At 45.8% G+C, this 19,714-nt stretch overlaps 1 protein-coding gene across 7 annotated transcripts in view; it reads left to right on the top strand.

The window, feature by feature from the left end:
* The first annotated feature begins 770 nt into the window (after positions 1–770).
* PLEKHB2 (pleckstrin homology domain containing B2) overlaps positions 771–19,714 on the top strand; it is a 49,552-nt gene continuing 30,608 nt past the window's right edge. The window contains exons 1-2 of one of the 7 annotated variants that reach the window (XM_063647302.1): positions 1,123–1,215; positions 15,365–15,485. The gene's annotated coding sequence lies outside the window, so the exon portion shown is untranslated. Of the gene's footprint in view, positions 1,216–15,364; positions 15,486–19,714 lie in introns of those variants that run through there. The other 6 variants (XM_063647303.1, XM_054478336.2, XM_054478337.1 and 3 more) reach the window with 6 other exon arrangements.

Raw genomic sequence — 19,714 nt, 5'->3', positions numbered from 1 at the left:
GCTCTGGGATTACTGGCATGAACCATCTCACCTGGCTAACATTTATGTTCCCTCTATTGTCTTCAGAAAACCCCCAACTTTTCATTTGGAATAATTTTAGACTACAAAAAAGTTATAAAGCTAGTATACCCTTCACACAATTTCTCCTAATGTTAACATCTTACATAACCATTATACATTTCTCATAACTAAAAACTATTACCTAAACTTAAACTTTTATTTGAAGTTTATATCCTATCTACATCACCATGTTTCATATGACAGTGTCTCAGTTTTTTTCTTGGTTTTGATTACCTTGATAGTTTGAGGAGTACTGGTGAGGTGTTTTGAGGAATATCCCACAAATAAGATTTGTCTGATGTTTATCTTTCAGTTAGACTGAGGTCACGGTTTTTTTTTTTTAATCACATCATGTCAAGGGCAAGTGCAGTGACTAATCACTGACTTTTACGTGGAGTGGCTCTACAGCCCTCTTTCCACACTGTACTCTTGGAAAGGTCGTCCCCAGGCACAGGCCACACTCAGGGTGGGTGCGGACGGATTACCACACCCCTCTGGATGAGGTATTATTAGAATTCCTCTGCAAGGAAGATTATCCCTTCTCCCTCATTTATTTAATCACGTACTTATATCAGCACGGGCTCTGGGATGTTTTAACTTTAGGTTTTAACTTAATGCAATGTACTTTATATTGTTGCTCAAATTGTCCCAGGCGCGGCCCCCGGGAGCTCTCTGGGTAGATCCCTGTGCCCTTGGACGCCCGGTCCTTCAGTTTTTTGAGCACCTCGAGCTTTCTGGCCTACAAAACGCTCTCGGCTCAGCTGGAGCTTTCTGCGCCCGGGTCCTAGAGTCGCCCATTTCTCTAAGGCGCCTTGGCCCTATTTTTAGAGAGCGGTATTTAGAAACCAAGATTAGGGTGCTAACAATTCTTTTTTTTTTTTTTTTTTTTTTAATATTTTTAAGACAGGATCTCACTTTGTAACACTTCCTTTTAGTGGAAGCGCCGACCTCCTGGGAGACCCACGCCCCCTGCCTCCTTCTGTTCCGTTTCTCAGGAAACCACCCAGACACCCTGCCCCACCGGCCGGGGCCCGCCGCGCATGTGCGCCGCGGCGTGACGTCAGAACGGCGGCCAGGACGCCGGACGTGCGGCAGTCGAAGGCGAGGAGGCGAGGAACCGCCGCGGCTTCTGGCGTTCTCCGCTCTGGTTCGTAGGTGAGTGTTCCTGTTTATTCCGGACTCCTTTCCCCTCCGGCCCGCGCCTCTCCAGATTCTCCTTTAGAGCTGCCTAGCCTCGCGTCCCTCCGAGGGGACCCCGCACCGCGCCACCTCCCCGGTGTCCCCACTCCCTAATTTTCCCTGACGCTCCTGGCCACGGGTCCGCCCACCTCCCTGGACCACCCTGACCTTCCCCAGGTCCGCCCTCTCAGTCTCCCCTAGAGCAGCCCATTCGGGAGCCTTCCCAGTGGGCCCCCCCGGCCTCTCAGGCCCCCTCCTATCGCTTCCCCGGCGTCCCCCTCCGGTCCTTTCCCCGAGCCCCACCCCTCCGGCCCCGCGGACCCTCCCCTTTTTCCGACTGCGGCCTCCGCCTTGCATCCTTTCTGGCTGCTTGGGAGTGTCCCACACGTCTGACTGCCGGGACGTGCTGCGGCCCCGCCGCCTGGGGTCTCCCGGCGTCCGATCTCCACCCCTGCTGTTCCCTCTGCTCCAGGGAACTTGCCTTCTCAGTTCTCCTGCCCAGAGGTCTCCCCTTTTTAAGTCCTGGGGGGCATTGAGGCTTTACCCTCGCGGTGCGGTCCGCCCCCGCTGCATTTCACCTGCTCTAGGCCTTGCAATGTCTTTAGTCATAAGTGCTTGGTGTACCTTATCTTACATATCTCTCTTCATGTTTGATTCTGTTACTCAACTAGATTGAAAACTCCGGAGGTCAGGGATTTGCGTAGGGATCCCCCCCGCCACCCGCCACCCCGCTTAAATCTCTAATGTAGACCGGTTCACATAGAAAAGGCTTCATAAATGAGCGAATAGTAAATTTCCGATGATTCGGGGTGGGTGGAGGAAAGGAATGAGGTGCAGTGGTCACTGTAAAAAATTAAAGGAACGTGGTTAATTCAAAATAATACTGACTCATGGTCTCAGCCTTTAAATTTTTAGTGCTTAGGAAAGGGTGGAACCACTACCGAGGGAGGAGGGCTGACAGCTGAGGGGAAGAATATTCCAAAGTCTTCTGTGGCCTTTGATATGAACCAGTACCAATGCAGGAAGTGACTTGTCCGAAGTCACATGAGGAATTAGGATCCGAGCTGGCACTGTTAACTGCCCATTTAGTGTGGCCCTCAGTATTTGTTGACTAAACTAATGACCAAAACATGTATGCACAGACACAACTGTGCGTCTGTGCCCATGCAGTGGATGTGTCTGCCTAAGGACCTGTGGGGCTGTGGGAATACTGCTGTGACCGGTTCAATTGTGGTGCTCAGGAATGTTCCCTAGGTTCAGAAAGTTCCTAACCCTGGGCTGGTTGGCTAGATATTGATAGGACTGGAGCTTGTCTGGGCTTCCTTTGTGCCTGGTATTTACTGTCTGTGGTGGTGATCTCTTTACTCGACTCTTCCCCATTCGTACTTACCTCCCTGAGGACAGGAATTAAACTGTGTTGCAAGGTTTCCCTAATAAACAGCATAGTGTTTGGCACTTTGTAGGTGGTCAGTAAATGCTTATTGAAGAAGGCTGCAGAAAAGAACTCAGAACCTGACAGCAGTTCTTTCCTAGCATTATATTTTAAAGGCGGTGGTACATTCTGTAAATAAATTTCCTGCTATTCTCAAGGACTGAGTTGATTAAATGTATACAGCAGTGGTATAGAGAGGACAGATACTCTTGTGGTGTTACTCCTTGGGAAGGTGGAGGTTTCTCTCAGCTCTTTCTGAAAGCTTTGCTTATGCTTTTCAGCTTGCATTAATATTTTTCTTTCTCCTTTTCTCTGCTTGCCTTCTGTCTTACTGTTTGTCTAAAGAAATTAAAGAATTACCTTATTAATAACAGTAACTACCAAAAACTGCAAAACACACTGTTAAAAATGCTCCCAAAGCGGGAGCTAATTGACCCAGTTGTTTTGTTAGTTGTATATTTGCTTCCACAGTGGATCATGGAAACGGAAAGTTGGGCTTTCTTGACTCTTTGCTTTCTTGGCCTGTCTGCCCTTTGATGGTGCTTGTATTAGGCTTGTTGTCAAGAAGTGGTTCCCAACTGGAAATGGCCAATGCCACGTGGGAACTGACCTCTACATGTTGATGGGTCACCCAACCTTCTTTCCCTTCTGTTTCAGAATGTACCTGTGACATCTCTTTGACTCTCCATTGTTGCCCTTGAAGAACAGAGATGAGTTTTCTTCCTTTTTCATAAGGAAGCCACTTTTATAGCTAAAGAGAGCTAGAGAACTGGGATATCATGAGGAGTTGTAGACAGTTAAACCTGAATTCCAGCTTTTGGAACAAAATAGTAATGTAATTGTAGCAGTTCTCACTTTTTTATTTATTTATTTTTTTGAGACGGAGTTTCACTCTTGTTGCTTAGGCTGGAGTGCGATGGCGCAGTCTTGGCTCAGTGCAACCTCCGCCTCCCGGGTTCAAGGGAGTCCCCTGCCTCTGCCCCTGAAATAGCTGGAATTACAGGCGTGTGCCACCATGCTCGGCTAATTTTTTGTATTTTTAATAGAGATGGGGTTTCACTATGTTGGTCAGGCTGGTCTCGAACTCCTGACCTCAGGTGATCCACCTGCCTTGGCCTCCCAAAGTGTTGGGATTATAGGCGTGAGCCACTGCGCCTGCCAGTTCTCACTTTTGGACCATCTACTACAGGGCTGTTTGGACATATCTCCTTTAATTGTCACAGTAACCCCATGACGTAATTGGTTGTGCCTTGTCATACAGGTAAGAAAACTGAGGGTTAGAGAGGTTTAGAATTTTGCTGAAGGTCATGCTAGTGAGTAGAAGGCAAAGTAGGCTTCAGGCTTAGAACTGTCAGATTCCAAAGGCAGTATTTTTTGTTCGGCTGTTGTCTGTTTCGATTCAGTGCTTTCAAAGAGTTACAAATTCAAATTTAAAATAATTTAAATTGTTGAATATGGCTCGCGTTTTAAAGCTTTGCATAGGTTTTATTGGCATAAAAATAATGTTCTTTTGCAGCTAGTTTGCTGGTGTTTTATTCTCTAGAGACCAACAGCTAGGGCTTAGTGTTTATCTGATGAGTTTTAGTTTATGCATTCAGTTTTGCTCCAGGATATAAATAGCGAAATGTTGAATTAAGTTATGGAGTGGTGTGAAATGCAGCATGCTAAGGCAGACAAACAGAAGTCTTCTGAGCCGTTTGAGAAGCAGCTTGGTGTCCTTGTTCTTAGCACAGGGCTGTCCAGTCTTTTGGCTTTCTTGGGCTACATTGGAAGAAGGCCACACGTAAAATACACTAACCCTAATGATAGCTGATGCACTAAAAAATAAAATTGCAAAAAAATCTCATAGCGTTTTAAGAAAGATTACAAATTTGTGTTGGGCTGCATTCAAAGCTGACCTGGGCTGGGGCCATGAGTTGGACAAGCTTGTTCTGGAATATTTTAGGCAAATTTTGGTAAGGGGCAAAATAATTAATAGTAATAATAGTAGTAAATAGTAATAATTGCTGTCAAAGCAGCTACCATTTATCGAGTTCTAGTAACTGTGAGGCACCATGCCAACTACTTATATATTATTTCACCCAATTTTCCAAACATCCAATGAGGTAGGTGGTGGGAATTTTCGTTTTATAGATCAGGCTTGGAAACGTAACTTGTCCAATTGAGTCAGGATCTGAACATAGGTCTTTTAACTGTATAGCTTATACCCAAACACTAGGTTCTGTGAATTTTCAAAAGCATATGATAGGCTGGCTGCAGTGGCTCACACCTGTAATCCCAGAACTTTGGGAGGCTGAGATGGAAGAATCCCTTGAGCCCAGGAGTTTGAGACCAGCTTGGGCAACATAGTGAAACCTTGTCTCTACAAAAACAAAACAAAATGTGATCAAAATCATACTTCATGATTTTTAGTTTCTAAAGATACTCTCTAAATTTCTCTCCCCAATTTAAAAACGAAAGCAGAGCACTGTTGGAAGGTTCAAATAGGTAGATTAATTTAGGTTGGTTTTTTGTTTTGGTGTAGTTGAAATTAATTCAGGTTATTGCTTACGTGTTTACATTTATCAAAATAATACATGTACATAGATTGAAAGACCAAATAGGCCGAGCGTGGTGGCTCAAGCCTGTAATCCCAGCACTTTTGGAGGCTGAGGCGGGTGGATCCCCTGAGGTCAGGAGTTTGAGACCAGCCTGACCAACGTGGTAAAATCCCGTCTGTACTAAAAGTACAAAAATCAGCTGTGCGTGGTGGCAGGCGCCTGTAATCCCAGCTACTTGGGAGGCTGAGGCAGGAGATTCTGTTGAACCTGGAAGGCGATGGGTGCAGTGAGCCAAGATCGCGCCACTGTACTCCAGCCTGGGCAACAAGAGCAAAACTCCGTCTCAAAAAACAAAACAAAACAAAAAAACAACCGAAGAGTGCTTTCAACCTTAGAATAAAAAATATATATATATCAATCTCTTGCCCACCCCCTTTTTAAACTATAGACAACTATTTTCACCTTTTTTTGGCACTTTTTTAAATAGTATTTTGGCCGGGCGTGGTGGCTCACACCTGTAATTCCAGCACTTTGGGAGGCCAAGGCAAGAGGATCATGAGGTCAGGAGATTGAGACCATCCTGGCTAACACGGTGAAACCCTGTCTCTACTAAAAATACAAAAAACTACCTGGGCATGGTAGTGGGTGCCTGTAGTCCCAGCTATTTGGGAGGCTGAGGCAGGAGAATGGGGTGAACCTGGGAGGTGGAGGTTGCAGTGAGCTGAGATCACGCCACTGCACTCCAGCCTGGGTGACGGAGTGAGACTCCATCTCAAAAAAAAAAAAAAAAAAAAAGTATTTTATCTTTGTGGCTATGGTAAAATTGCTGTTGATTTACATGTAATCTTTTGACTTTTGATCATAGAAGACTTTTGCTGCCTTGTAAAACTCTTCAATCAACCAGTGAGTCAAAAACTTGTAGGAAATTTGTCAGTTACTTTTTTCTCCCCTGTAGTACTCGGTTCTGCTCCAGTCTGGACTGTTTTGTTTTTTTTTTTTCTCCCCAGTCCTTCTGCACAGGTGCCTTTCTGGGAATTTCCTCCCCTGCCAGTTGAAGACCGAGTCCTACTCTCTCGCCCAGGCTGGAGTGCAGTGACATGATCGTTCATGGCTCACTGTGCTTCTACCTTCTGGGCTCAAGCGATCTTCCTACCTCAGTCTCCCGAGTAGGTGGGACTACAGGCGTGCACCACTATGCGCAGCTAACTTCTTATTTTTTTGTTGAGAGTGTCTCACTGTGTTGCTGGGTTGGTCTCAAACTCCTGGGCTGAAGCGATTCTCCCACCTTGGCTTCCCAAAGTGTTGGGATTACACTCAAGAGCCACCATGCCTGGCCTCGATTAATAATTTGACTGGGTATGGAATTCTGGCTTGGAAATAATTTTCCCTTAGCATTTTGAAGGTCTTGCTCTAGACGTCCTGTGTCTTGCTGATTGTTGATCCTTTATATATGCTTTCTTCTTTAGGAAGTTTTTAGGTTCTCCTCTTTGTCCTTGATGTTCTGAAATTTCAGTCATCCTACCTACGGAGAATCTTTTAAAATTCATCATGCTGGACAGTCATTGGAGCTTTTGAATCTAGAAATGTGTTATCCTGTTGCGGGAAATGGTTTTATAGTATTATTTCTCTGCTCTTTTCTCTGTGGTTTATTTATGAAATTCTCCTATAAGCAGAATTTTTTTTTGAGATGGAGTCTCGCTGTGACGCCCAGGCTGGAATGCAGTGGTGCGATCTCAGCTCGCTGCAACCTCTGTCTCCCGGGTTCAAGTGATTCTCCTGCCTCAGCCTGCTGAGTAGCTGGGACTACAGGTGCGTGCCACCATGCCTGGCTAATTTTTGTATTTTTAGTAGAGGTGGGGTTTCACCATACTGGCCAGGCTCATCTTGAACTCCTGACCCCAAGTGATCTACCCGCCTCAGCCTCCCAAAGTGCTGTGATTAACAGGTGTGAGCCAGTGTGCCCAGACAGCAGAATATTTTATATTCCAGGCTCATCCTCTAATTTTTTTCCATCTCTTGGTCTTTTTTTTTTTTTTTTTTTTTTTTTTTACTCTTCATTTCAGAGAGATTTCTTCCATCTTGATCTTTTCAACTCTTGTATTGAATTTTTAATTTTGGTTATTTTTAATTGAGAGCTCTGAATATTTCTTTTTATTCTTGTTTTTTTTTTGAGATGGAGTCTCACTCCAGTTGCCGGGGCTGGAGTGCAGTGGCATGATCTCGGCTCACTGAGACCTCTGCCTCCCTGGTTCTAGCGATTCTCCTGCCTCAGCCTCCTGAGTAGCTGGGACTACAGGAGCCTGCCACCACGCCCGGCTAATTTTTGTATTTTTAGTGGAGACAGGGTTTCACCATGTTGGCCAGGCTGGTCTTGAACTCCTGACCTCAAGTGATCCATTCTCCTCGGCCTCCTAAAGTGTTGGGATTACAGGCGTGAGCCACTGTGGCCGGCTGTAAAGTAATATTTTTAAAGTTTTCTTTTGTACCCAGCATTGTCTCTGATTCTTGTGAGTTTTTTTTCCTTGAAAATTTTATTTTCTTTAATCTCTATCTTTTATGGTCTAGATTTTTCTCCAGTGTCTGATTGTGATACTGTGAAATGTTTATTTGGTCTTTGACCTCATTTCTTGCCTTACAACTCCAATTTAATACAATCCTTAAAAATCTCCAAAATGATGTCTTTTTGTGTGCTAATGATTGATTGATGGCCTGCAGACTCCCTTCAGGATGGGGGCTGGTCATCTGAAACACCTATGCGGCATTTGAGGTCTGGAACTTTCATGTCTGCCCCCCAACCTTCCAGGAAGGAGAGAGGGGTTCAAGGTGATGTTGATCACCAATGGCTGTTGGTTTAATCAATCATGCTAATGTAATGAGGCCTCCATAAAAACCCAAGAGAATTGGGTCTGGGGAGCCTCCAGAATAGCTGAACACCTGGAGGTTCCTGGAGGGAGGGTGGTGTGCCTGGAGAGGCCTGAACACTAACACCTTGCCCTATACATCTCTTCATCTGTGTCCTTTGTAATACCCTTTATAATAAACTGGTAAATATAAGTCATTGTTTACCTGAAATTTGTGAGCTGCTCTAGCAAATTAATCAAACACAGGGAGGTGTGGGAATTCTAATAGACCTGAAGAAAGAAACTAAAGCAAAAATTACTATAAATAGAGAGTTTATTTAGGCCAGATTTGAGGACAGCAACCTGGGAAGCATAGATTGAAGTTGCCCTGAATATATGCTTCCAGTAGCAACAGTTACAAGTGGGATTTTAAAGGGCAAAAATAGGGGCAGTTTCTAAGTTGAACATAAACTATTGGTTGGCTGTATATTGTTCTTTGTATCACACATTCCAGGAACATGAAGAAAATGATTGAGGGTCACATTGTGTAACTTGTAGTAACAGTCTTGGTAATTTATCAGCTTGTCTGGAAACTACAGGAAAGGGAAGATTAAAAAAACCCCAAGTCCCTTTAAACAGTTAACCCTGAGCGTGGCTGGGGCTGTGGTAACTAAAGACCCATTTTCTAAATTTTGCCGGCCGTATGTTCTTCAGATTGCTCTGAGCTGCTTTTCTTTCTCACTGACTTAAAGCTAGTTGATCACATGTTCCCGAGGCCCTGACTTGTGGCTGGTGTCTGAAGCGTGGGCAGTCTTGTGGGACTGAGCCCTCAACCTGTGGGATCTGATGCTATCTCCAGGTAGATAGTGTGACAGTTGAATTGCAGGACACCTAGTTGGTGTTCCCTGAAGAATTTTTTTTTTTTTTTTTTTGAGACCAGGTCTCACTCTTGCCCAGGTTGGAATGTAGTGGTGTGATCACGGCTCACTGCAGCCTCCCCATCCCAGGCTCAAGTGGTCCTCTTACCTCAGCCTCCCTGGTAGCTGGGACTACAGGTGTGTGCCACCATGCCCCGCTGATTTTTGCATGGATGAGGTTTCACCATGTTGCCTAGGCTGGTCTCAAACTCCTGAGCTCAAGTGGTCCCCCAACCTTCGCCTCCTAAAGTATTGGGATTACAGATGCGTGACACTATGCATGGGCCTGCTGCACAATTGATTTCTTGCTTGGTATGTGGGGAGAAACCCTCACACATTTGGTCACAGAAGTCTTCTATGTCGATTGTTGTGATGTGACAGCAGAGGAAAAACAGTATTTTTTTCCGCTCAGACTGATGATGCTTGCTCTGTATTCCTACTTAAGAGAGGTACTGAAAAGCTGATTGGAAGTCTGTGTGTTTGCTTCAAGTCTGTCTCTTGGTGAGCTTCCCTGGACGGTGTTAGGCAAAGTTTGGCTTTTTCATTACAGAACACCCAGTTGTCAGTATCGGTGAACCTTTCCTCTTGGGACTATGCCTTTGCTCTGAGCTAGAGTCTGAGAAGTAAGGAAGAAGATGGAGAATTTGACTTTCACGGACTATATTCTTCTAAGTGTGGCTTGTCACTTTGAGCTGTGTGTAGTGTGGCCACGCCCAGTCTCCAGAGCCATCATCTTCAGGATCAGGGAGGGTCGCTGTCTGCATGGATAGGGTGCCTAGTGACCCCTTTGAAGACTTTCCATTAATTCTTCTGATTTTTCCCCACCTTTAGAATTCTCTCTTACCCCCAATTTCTGAGTCTATTTTTATGTGGCAGGAGTTGGCTTGCTGTGTTTTGGCTTCTGTTAGCACATAACAAAGTAGAGGTGGCCATATTTTATGTTAGTTGCCACTTGTCTGTTTGTTTTAGAACCTTCAAAATGTTGTGTCTCATCTGCTTTTGTCTGCTGCTCTTCTCTTTGTGGATTTATGCCTTGTTTTCTCCTTAACTCTCATTTTAGTTGCATTTCAGGAGGGAGTGGCCCAGGCTGGAGTGCAGTGGCGTGATCTCAGCTCACTGCAAGCTCCGCCTCCTGGGTTTGCACCATTCTCCTGCCTCAGCCTCCCGAGTAGCTGGGACTACAGGCACCCGCCACCACGCCCGGCTAATTTTTGTATTTTTAGTAGAGACAGGGTTTCATCGTGTTAGCCAGGATGGTCTCGATCTCCTGACCTAGTGATCCGCCCTCCTCGGCCTCCCAAAGTGCTGGGATTACAGGCGTGAGCCACCGCGCCCGGCCCATCTGTGCTTCTTATAATTCGTCATTAACATTGGAAATAGAGCAATCACCAGCATGTCGAGCTTCACAGTACTGATGTTTCTTTTTTTTTTTTTGAGATGGAGTTTTGCTCTTTCACCCAAGCTGGAGTGAAGTGGTGCGAACTTGGCTCACTGCAACCTCCTCCTCGTGGTTTCAAGCGATTCTCCTGCCTCAGCCTCCCGAGTAGCTGGGATTACAGGCACCCGCCACAACACCCAGCTAATTTTTGTATTTTTAGTAGAGACAGGGTTTCACCACATTGGCCAGGCTGGTCTTGAACTCCTGACCTGGGGTGATCCGCCCACCTCAGCCTCCCAAAGTGCTGGGATTACAGGCGTGAGCCACCGCCCAGCTTGGTGTTTCTTTTCTCTTGGATCCATGTTTCAGTGTCACTCTTGTGTCTTCTCTCTTTTAAAATAACTCCCTGTGAATTGTAGTGTTTAGTGACAAGAAATATTAATTCTGTAGAAATACATAAGGAGAGAGAGAAGAATGGAAAGATGGGTGTTTAAAGTCTGCCTTTTTTGTTTTTCCCTTTGAGCCTTGGGTCCTAGGTAACCTCCAGGCAGGGCAGGCCAACCAGATCAGAGCCAGGAATTGGTCTAGGCTGATGGGGAGGTGGAAGGGAGGGATGCCTGTGCAGTAGTGCTGTGTAAGTTTCTGGGAGGCTGAAGGCATGTTGGTTGAGTGACAGTGTCCACCACTCTGCTTTGTGATCAGAGTTCAGGATACAGTGGAAGAGCCTGGCAGGGGACACAGTGTAGATAGAAAGGGTTAGCTGCAGTCCAGTACAGGGGAGATGGGTCATTTAGGGAACAGGTGAGTGTGACCGCTGCTTTTGGACTGGGTGCCAGAGGCAAGGGTGGGTTGCTGCCAGTGGTGGAAACTGATGAGGCAAGTAATGTTCCCTGTTGTGGTGGTGGTGGTACCAGCTTGGTGACTGACAGGAGAGGCCAGTTGATGCAGACAAAGGATACACCTCTCTTTAATGGAGATAAAGAGCGTATTCGCCTGCCTTCAGTAGCTGCCACCTTGCTGTCTCTGCCAGGTGACAAAATGCCCCAACCTCAGTCCCCCTAGATGTCTTGCAGCTGATGATACTGTCTGATCCAGGTGAAGGTACCACAGGTACCTTAGGAGGCGCCCAGTGTCATAGAACTTTTATTATATATCCCTTTATTTTCTTCTGACTTCTGGAGATTGGTGTGTAAGTGCTTGCCCAGCTGTATAAGTCACTAAAACCGGTGTATTCCTGAAACGAGTGTATTCCTTACTGTGCGAATCCATGGTTGGTTTCCCCAGGGCCATTTCTCTCCAGGAGCTTGAGTTTAGGCTGGCTCAAAGCCTGCTCCTGCAGTCTCCCCTGCTATCCAGGTTTCAGTAGTCTCCCTTGCTATCCAGGTTTCAGTAGACATGAGCTCTCAATTCAGAAGTCTAGTCTTTTTGTCTTAAAAGGGAAATCCCAATATTTAGATAGTAAATGCAACAAATGACCCCTACTATTAACATAGTAACCCTTTGCATTATCCAATGAGAGGCTATTACACAATTATCAAAGTGTTTCAAGTGTTTCAACCTTTTTTTTTCTTTTAATCAACCCCCCTGTCCTCAATTGTGTGAAATTGAATTCATATTGGAAGGTGTATTAGTCTGCTCTTAAGCTGCTAATGAAGACATACTGAGACTGGGTAATTTGTAAAGGAAAGAGGTTTAATTGACTCACAGTTCCACATGGCTGGGGAGGCCTCACAATCATGGCAGAAGACAAATGATGAGCAAAGTTATGTCTTACATGGCAGCAGGCAAGAGAGCTCGTGCAAGGGAACTCCCATGTATTAAACCATGTGATCTTGTGAGACTTACTCACCACCATGAGAACAGTATGGGGGAAACTGCCCCCAAGATTCAATAATCGTCCCTTGGCCCTACCCTTGACACATGGGGATTATTGCAATTCCAGGTGAGATTTGGATAGGGACACAGCCAGACCATATCATTCCGCCCAGTCCCTGCCAAATCTCACGTCCTCACATTTCAAAACCAATCATGACTCCCAACAGTCCCTCAAAGTCTTAACTCATTTAGCATTAACTCCGAAGTACACAGTCCAGGCCGGGCGCTACTCAGGAGGCTGAGGCAGGAGAATGGCATGAACCCGGGAGGCGGAGCTTGTAATGAGCTGAGATGGCACCACTGCACTCCAGCCTGGGTGACAGAGCGAGACTCCGTCTCAAAAAAAAAAAAAAAAGTCCACAGTCCAAAGTCTCGTCTGAGATAAAGCAGGTCTCTTCTGCCTATGAGCCTATAAAATCAAAAGCAAGTTAGTTGCTTCCTAGATCCTGTGGGGGTACAGCCATTGGGTAAATACACCTGTTCCAAATGGGAGAAATTGGCCAAAATGAAGGGACTGCAGGCCCCATGCAAGTCCAAAATCCATTTGGGCAGTCAAATCTTTTTTTTTTTTTTTTTTTTTTGGAGACAGTTTCACTCTTGTTGCCCAGGTTAGAGTGCAATGGCCTGGTCTTGGCTCACTGCAACCTCCACCTCCCAGGTTCAAGTGATTCTCCTGCCTCAGCCTCCTGAGTAGCTGGGATTACAGGTGCCTGCCACCATGCCCAGCTAATTTTTGTATTTTTAATAGAGACGAGGTTTCACCATGTCAGTCAGGCTGGTCTCGAACTCCTGACCTGAGGCAATCCGCCTGCCTTGGCCTCCCAAAGTGCTGGGATTACAGGCGTGAGCCACTGAGTCTGGCCAGGGCAGTCAAATCTTAAAAGCTCCAAAATGATCTCCTTTGACTCCATGTCTCACATCCAGGTCATGCTGATGTAAGTGGTGGGCTCCCATGGCCTTGGGCAGCTCTGTACATGTAGCTTTGCAGGGTACAGCCCCCCTTTTGGCAGCTTTCACCAGCTGGCATTGAGTGTCTGCAGCTTTCCAGGTGCAGAGTGCAAGTTGGTGGATGTACCATTCTGGGATCTGGAGGACATTGGCCCTATTCTCACAGCTCCAGTAGATAGTGCCCCAGTGGGGATTCTGTGTGGGGGCTCCAACCCCATATTTCCCTTCCGTACTGCCCTAGTAGAGGTTCTCTGTGAGGTCTCCACCCCTGCAGCAAACTTCTGCCTGGACCTCCAGGCGTTTCCATACATCCTCTGAAATCTAGATGGAGGTTTCCGAACCTCGATTCTTGACTTCTGTGCACCTGCAGGATCAGTACCACAAGAAAGCTGCCAAGGCTTGGGGCTTGCACACTCTGAAACCACAGCCTGAGCTGTACCTTGGCCCTTTTTAGCCCCTGCAGTAGTAGCTGGGACACAGGGCACCAAGTCCCTAGGCTGCACACAGCAGGGGGGCCCTGGGCCCGAACTGCAAAACCATTTTTTCCTTTTAGTCCTCCCGACCTGTGATGGGAGTGGCTACTGCAAAGGTTTCTGACATGCCCTGGAGATTTTTTTTTTTCTTTTTTTTTTTTTGAGATGGAGTCTCGCTCTGTCCCCCAGGCTGGAGTGCAGTGGCGCAATCTTGGCTCACTGCAAGCTCCGCCTCCCAGGTTCATGCCATTCTCCTGCCTCAGCCTCCCGAGTAGCTGGGACTACAGGTGCCCGCCACCATGCCCGGCTAATTTTTTGTATTTTTTGTATTTTTTTTTTCTGAGGCAGAGTCTCGCTCTGTCACCCAGGCTGGAGTGCAGTGGTGCAATCTCAGCTCACTGCAAGCTCTGCCTCCTGGGTTCACGCCATTCTCCTGCCTCAGCCTCCCATGTAGCTGGGACTACAGGAGCCCGCCACCACGCCCGGCTAATTTTTTGTATTTTTAGTAGAGATGGGGTTTCACTGTGTTAGCCAGGATGGTCTCCATCTCCTGACCTCTTGATCTGCCTGCCTCAGCCTCCAAAAGTGCTGGGATTACAGGCGTGAGCCATGGCCCAGCCCTGCCCTGGAGACATTTTGCCCATTGTCTTGGTGATTAACATTGGGCTTCTTGTTACTTAGGCAAATTTCTGCAGCAGGCTTGAATTTCTTCCCAGAAAATGGGTTTTTCTTTTCTGTTGCATCATCAGTCGGCAAATTTTCCAAACTTTTATGCCCTGCTTCTTCTTGAAGGCTTTGCTGCTTAGAAATTTCTTTTGCTAGATACCCTAAATCATTTCTCTCAAGTTCAAACTTCCACAGATCTCTAGGACAGGAACAAAATACCACCAGTCTCTTTACATAGCAATAGTGACCTTTACTCCAGTTCCCAACTAGTTCCTCATCTCCATCTGAGACCACTGCAGCCTGGACCTTATTGTCCATATCACTATCAGCATTTTGGTCAAAGCCACTCAACAAGACTCTAGGAAGTTCCAGACTTTCCCACATCTTCCTGTCTTCTTCTGAGCCCTCCAAACTGTTCCAACCTCTGCCTTTTACCCAGTTCCAAAGTTGCTTCCACATTTTCAGTTATCTTTACAGTGGCATTCCACTGTACTGGTACCAGTTTACTGTATTACTCTGTTCTCACGCTGCTAATAAAGATATACCCAAGACTGGGTGATTTATAAAGGAAGGAGGTTTAGTTGACTCACAGTTCCACATGACTGGGGAGTTCTCACAATCATGGTGGAAGGCAAATGAGGAACAAAGTCATGTCTTACATGGTGGCAGGCAAGAGAACTTGTGCGGGGAACTCCCATTATAAAACTATCAGATCTCGTGAGACTTATTCACTACCATGAGAACAGTATGGGGGAAACTGCCCCCATGATTCAGTTATCTCCAGCTGGCCTCACTGTTGACATGTGAGGATTATTACAATTCAGGGTGGGATTTGGGTGGGAATACAGCCAAATCATTATCAGAAAGTATGTCCTTTTTTTTTTTTTTTTTTTGAGATGGAGTCTTGCTCTTTTGCCAGGCTAGAGTGCAGTGGCATGGTCTTGACTCACTGCAGTCTCCGCTCCCGGGATCAAGTGATTCTCCTGCCTCAGCCTCCCGAGTAGCTGGGACTACAGGCATGCGCCACCACACCCAGCTAATTTTTAATATTTTTAGTAGAGACGGGGTTTCACCATATTGGCCAGGATGGTCTCTATCTCTTGACTTCGTGATCCACCTGCCTCAGCCTCCCAAAGTGCTGGGATTACAGGCGTGAGCTACTGTGCCCGACCAGAAGGTATGTCTTTTCTTTAACACATTCTACTGTAATATATCTCATTTTAATCATCTTATACCCAGGGTACCTTTCAGCCTTAGTTGGTTGTAATGGACTGTAATTTTTACTTTGAATTTTATACTTGTGTCACAATTTAGCCATTAGATGCTCTTTCTTCAGCTGAGTGGCTTCTTGATGCTTTCTGAAGGCACTCTTGAAAGCATCTTTGCTTTTTGATAATAAGATATCCTGCTCCTAAACTGTAACTAGCTCATTATAAAGAGTACTGGCTCGTTTTAGAGAAGACTAGTGTTAGAGATAAAAATCTGCTCTGGGAGGTACGTGAGATTGTTCCACAGAATGTGGAGAGATCGACAGGATGACATGAGATAAGAAGCTACTTGAGTCAGCAGAGGAATTACTCTTTTAAAAAGTCAAGAGTTTCTGTTGCTAATTCCAGTTTAAGTTCTTTTCTGTCTCATAATCTGATTTTCCTTTTCTCTAATAGTTTTATTTTATATAGGCACATGAAAGATATGTTTATGATGTCCTCTAGATGTAGACATTTCCATTTCTTTTTTCTTTTTGAATCTTACTCAAGTGGCCCAAATTGATTCCCAAGTCTGCTGTTCAGTTTCTCCTTGTTGCCATCCCTTGAGACTCAACTGCCTGAAAAGTAAGAGAAACCCAGGCTAACGTCAAGGAAACACCAAAGAAAACATAGGCACAACATTCGTTGTATTAGTCTGTTCTCACCCTCCTTTAAAGAACTACCTGACACTGGGTAATTTATGAAGAAAAGAGGTTTAGTCGACTCAGAGTTCTGCAGACTGTACAGGAGGCATGGCTGTGGAAGCCTCAGAAAACTTACAATCATGGCAGAAGGCGAAGGGAAGCAGGCATGTCTTCATGTGGCAGTAGGAGAGAGTGAACACACTTATAAACAAGTAGACCTCCTGAGAACTCTATCACAAGACCAGCAACAGGGATAGCTGCCACCATGATCCAGTCACCTCCCACCAGGCTCCTCTGCCAACACTGGGGATTACAATTCAACATGAGATTTTGGGTGGAGACACAGATCCAAACCATAGCATCTGGCAAATCAGATGTTGACCCACACAATTAGTACATAATACTACAAGATACCAGGAAATCTCTGGATCCTTAAGGTTTTACCTAAAAGTCTCTTTTAACTCTTTATCGGCCAGGCACAGTGGCTCATACCTGTAATCCCAGCACTTCGGGATGCCAGAGCAGGCAGATCACTTGAGGTCAGGAGTTCGAGACCATCCTGGCCAACATGGTGAAAGCCTGTCTCCACTAAAAATATAAAAATTAGCTGGGTGTGGTGACACCTGTAATCACAGCTACTTGGGAGGCTGAGGCATGAGAATTGCTTGAGCCTCGGAGGTGGAGGTTTCAGTGAGCCTAGATGGTGCTATTGCACTCCAGCCTGAGTGACAGCTAAACTCTGTCCAAAAAAAAAAAAAAAGATAGCAAATATAGCCAAATTAATATCAAGAACCATTAGAAGGCTGGGCATGGTGGCTCACACCTGTAATCCCAGCACTTTGAGAAGCTGAGGCAGGTGGATTGCCTGGCCAACGTGGCGAAATCCTGTCTCTACTTAAAATACAAAAATTAGCTGGGTGTGATGGCACACGGCCGTAATTCTAGCTACTTGGGAGGCTGAGGCAGAAGAATTGCTTGAACCTGGGAGGTGGAGGCTGCAGCAAGCCGAGATAATTGCACTCCAGCCTGGGCAACGGCACAAAGAAACAAACAAAAAAACCCATTAGAAATGTAAAGAAATTGACCACAGAAGTTCAGGAGACTCCTTTCTGTTACTCCACATTTTGATATTCACTGTGTCCCGTAACCACCAGCGAAGTCGTATGGCTGTGTTTCAGTCAGGTTTTGTATTTGTTGTGACTAGGGAGTTCTCAGTACCTTTTCTAGTAATTTTTAGCTTGTTTTCATTTATTTTTTTTGTATGAAATATACTGGGAATTCACATTATGGATGCAGGAAGCTGTAGTATGAATATAAATATCTAGGATTTGACGTGAATGCGTACGTGCTTTGCCCTCTCATTTTTTTGTGTTCTGGGTTAGTAACCCCACTGCACAGATGCGATGCTGTCTACAACGTTCCTTCCTTTTTGTTTCACCTGTTTCTTCTGCTGTACTAAGCTACATGAGAGTAGCATTTTGGCTTGGTCACTGCTGTATCCTTAGTGTCTAGGACAAGGCTGGACACAAGTTAGGTGCTCTAAGAATATTTGTTTAATGAAAATATGATGCTGGTAGTTCTCTGCCTCAAATCCGTTTGGAAGTAAAATGTTTTTAGGATATTTTAGGCTGTAAGTTGTAGGAAACCAAATTCAACCATCTTAAGTGATAAACTCATCATTCTGCTTAGTAGAAAGTCTTGGGTAAGGGTGGGTTTTGGGGTCGGTGAAGTCAGTGGCTCAGCAGTGTGAGCTCTGCTGTCTCTGGGTCAGCTGCCCCCAGCTGGTTCCTCATGGTCAGAAGGTGGCTGCCAGCACAGTGAGCAGCAGTGTGCTTCCCTGTTCACATCATCTGAGAGACAGGGAGACTGCCTTTTGTTTGCTGGGGATTGTATGTTTGAGAACCTAAATGTGGTAGAGAAAGATTGGGGAAAAAATGAAAAATATTTCCTTTCTTGGTAAGGACAGATAGCATGAATTGAAAAAAACTGCAAAGAGAGCAAGAAGCTTCAGTGTGCATGATTGTGGAGATGCTGGAGTATGGGGTGACTGAGGCTTGTGGCACTCTTTTTAAAGGTTTGGAGAAAGATGAGAAGTCAGCCATGCTTAGATATGGGGAAGGAGCTACGTTAGAGACTCATTTGTTCTTCTGAGGTGCCCATTTGGGCTTTTGCTAACCTTACAAACGTTAGTGCCTTAAAGAAATACCTAAAAAAGCTAAAGCAGGGCTAGGCACGGTGGCTCATGCCTGTAATCTCAGCACTTTGGGAGACCGAGGTGGGCAGGTCACGAGGTGAGGAGATTGAGACCATCCTGGCTAACACGGTGAAACTCCATCTCTACTGAAAATACAAGAAAAAATTAGCCGGGCGTGGTGGCGGGCACCTGTAGTCCCAGCTACTCGGGAGGCTGAGGGAGGAGAATGGCTTGAACCCAGGAGGCAGAGCTTGCAGTGAGCCGAGATGGCGCCACTGAACTCCAGCCTGGGCAACAGAGCAAGACTCCGTCTCAAAAAAAAAAAAGAAAAAAAGCTAATGCAGAAAACAAAAGTGGCCCATAGTCTCAGCTTCCAGATAATAACTATTGATTTCAAAAAATAAAATGGGCTGGGTGCGGTGGCTCATGCCTGTAATCCCAGCACTTGGGAGGCCGAGGCAGGTGGATCACCTGAGGTCAGGAGTTCGAGACCAGCCTGACCAATATGATGAAACCCCGTCTTTGCTAAAAATACAAAAATCAGTCAGGCGTGGTGGCATGCTCCTGTAGTCCCAGCTACTCGGGGAGGCTGAGACAGGAAAATTGTTTGAACCTGGAGGGCGGAGGTTGCAGTGAGCTGAGATCGCGCCACTGCACTCCAGCCTGGGCATCGCAGCAAGAATCCATCTCAAAAAAAAAAAAAAAGCATGCAAATTGTTAACTATTCCAAACAGTACAGGAAGGGGTAATGGGACCAGTCACCCTCTTTGTTCTGTGACACACACAGAATCACCTCATTTTGTTTCCAGAGACACATCTTTCACAGGTTTTAGGATTCCTCCCAGGAGGCAGCCTGCAGCACATGCTGCTCCGCCTTGCCTGCCTGGTGATCTGTCCTGTGTGGAGGTACCCACTCAGCAGTCCTCCGTCGTGGGGCATGTTGGCATGCTTCTGCAGTATATGTGATGTTGCAGCGAGTGTTTATATATCTGTGTTGGTGAACCTCTGCACATATCTCAGTGAGGCAAATTCCTCGTCATGGTGAGATTGCTGGGGCAAAGTATATGAACTATTAAAGTTTCGATAGATTTTGTCAAATTTTCCTTTGGAAAGGTTGCAGCAGTTTTCTTTCTGCCATTGTGCTTTCTCCTTGCCGGGCGTCTTGGAGGTTTTCATTTGTGCCCACCTGATAGGTACACAGTAGTTAACTGTACAGTTGGAATTGTATCTGTTGAATTGAGTGGGAAATTCAGTGTCTTTTTACGAGTTTGTTGGTCCTGTGTGTTCTTTTTTCTGTGAACTGCTAAATTATTGCCTTTTC

The sequence above is a fragment of the Pongo pygmaeus genome, chromosome 11, assembly GCF_028885625.2.
Source record: "Pongo pygmaeus isolate AG05252 chromosome 11, NHGRI_mPonPyg2-v2.0_pri, whole genome shotgun sequence".
NCBI lineage: Eukaryota > Metazoa > Chordata > Mammalia > Primates > Hominidae > Pongo > Pongo pygmaeus.
Note: the sequence above shows the minus strand (reverse complement) of the source record. Positions and strands in the feature narration are given on the sequence as shown.